Raw genomic sequence first — 2500 nt, 5'->3', positions numbered from 1 at the left:
GGCTCCGCCCCCTCTCTCCTCTCACAACAAACTGCTGCTAGCTAACCGCAACAACAGGAAGTGAAAGGGTTTGTGGGAAATGTAGTATTATGATGGTAACGAGGAACACGTTCAATGAGTTTTCTTCACACTTCCAGCTCGAAGAGGCTGAATTCAAAAAAGCATCTAAAGCTTTTATTTTGAAAGGCAGATGAAGCCTTTGCGTTCTATATTAGTCAGACCGTCTGTTCTGGAAAGATACGTCACTTTTACACACTTTTGTTTTATCACAAAAACAGAAAGGAAAACAGATTACGAGTAGAATATTTCAGGATTATTATCACATGTTTCTGTTTATGTGAGTTATCAGAGGAAGAAACGCAGATTTGTTCTCGTTTCAGACTTCGTGTTGAAAATCTACGAAGTCTGTCGTCTGGTTTCATGTAAATGTGACCGAAACACTTTGACATGAAGGTCTGAAGATTTATTGATGAGACAAAGTCCTGACTGTCCATCGACACACACACACACACACACACACACACACACACACACACACACACACACACACACACACACACACACACACACACACACACACACACACACACACACACACACACACACACACACACACACACACACACACACACACACACACACACACACACACACACACACACACACACACACACACACACACACACACACACACACACACACACACACACACACACACACACACTGTGAAGAGTTTTATTGTCTCCTTCAGTGTGTAACCAGACTGGAATCTACTTAATGGGAGACAAACACTGAAGTACTGTCTGCAGTGTGTGTGTGTGTGTGTGTGTGTGTGTGTGTGTGTGTGTGTGTGTGTGTGTGTGTGTGTGTGTGTGTGTGTTAACAAAGACTAATCATAGGCACATGGATGAATGAAATAATATCAGACTGAAAGCAGCTGAATGGAGGACATTAATAAGAAGAGATGAGACGATGGAGGAGAGAGGAGGAGGAGAAGGAGAAGGAGAGAGGGAGAGGAGGAGGTGATGGAGGAGGTGATGGATTAGAGAGGAGGAGGTGACCTCTGAGTATTGATCCTTGCGTCCCCTCATCAATAATCTGATAGAGATCTGATCGTCTGTCTGGATGCTGCAGATAAAACACATTCTTCATCCTCAGTGTTCAAGAGGGTCCGTCGGTTGGTCAGTTGGTTGATCGGTCGGTTGGTTGGTTGGTCAGTTAGCTGCTGGTCTGTCGGCCGGTCAGTTGGTTGGTTAGTTGGTTATATAGTGGCTTAGTTTTTGGGTCGGCTGTTGAGTCAGGCGTTGGGGTCGGTCAGTCGGTTGATTGGTTGGTTGATTGGTTGATTGGTTGGTCAGTCGCTCAGTCAGCTAGCCGGTTGCAGTACCAGGTTGGGTTCTGGTCTGAGGTTTGGGTCTCTCAGTCGGGTCCTGATCAGCGCTCGGAGACGTAGATCTGAAACTGTGGTGAAGAAAAACAGCTGCTGACATCTGTGTGTGTGTGTGTGTGTGTGTGTGTGTGTGTGTGTGTGTGTGTGTGTGTGTGTGTGTGTGTGTGTGTGTGTGTGTGTGTGTGTGTGTGTGTGTGTGTGTGTGTGTGTGTGTGTGTGTGTGTGTGTGTGTGTGTCACCCTCTGTTCATTAGCACTGCTGATGTTTCACACACTGGAGTTACACACACTTTCACACACTTACAATACACGCACACACACACACACACACACACACACACACACACACACACACACACACACACACACACACACACACACTGCACACACACACACACACACACACACACACACACACACACACACGCACGCACACACACACACACACACACACACACACACACACACACACACACACACACACACACACACACACACACACACACACACACACACACACACACATCTATTCTCAGTCTGCCTCTTTTTATTCAGACCTTTGGAACAAACTTTCAAAGACACGTTTGAGGGTCAGAAAGAAGTTTCAGGAGTTTAGTGATGGTGATGATGATGATGATGAAGATGATGGTGATGATGATGATGATGATGAAGATGATGGTGATGATGAGTGTTAAGATTAGGGAATACCAGAGGGTTCTCACAGAGATAGAAGTGTTAACATGTGTGATGATCATGTGACTGTGGCATCATGAGATGAAATAACATGATTAGACATCGTTAAAGATGGATCTGTGTGTGTGTGTGTGTGTGTGTGTGTGTGTACTTTGTGTGTGTTAACGTCTTGCTGCTTCTGGTTCTTGTCCTCGTAGATTTTTATTTGACAGTTGACTTCACAACAATTTAGATTTACAGAAAACAGAAGCTGAAAGAAAATAAGTCACTTCGATCCAAGAAACAACCAACCGCCGCCCTCTTGATTTATTTGAAACAGGAAGTGACCATATTTGGACGAGCTGGGTGGGTGGGGTGGAGCTAAGCAGTGGATCTGACTCGATCTGATTGGAAACACGACGATACTATGTCCCGCCCA

The sequence above is a fragment of the Brachyistius frenatus genome, unplaced genomic scaffold, assembly GCF_029030835.1.
Source record: "Brachyistius frenatus isolate BFR_SWC_R1_liver_20210118 unplaced genomic scaffold, ASM2903083v1 Contig_159, whole genome shotgun sequence".
Taxonomy (NCBI): domain Eukaryota; kingdom Metazoa; phylum Chordata; class Actinopteri; family Embiotocidae; genus Brachyistius; species Brachyistius frenatus.
Note: the sequence above shows the minus strand (reverse complement) of the source record.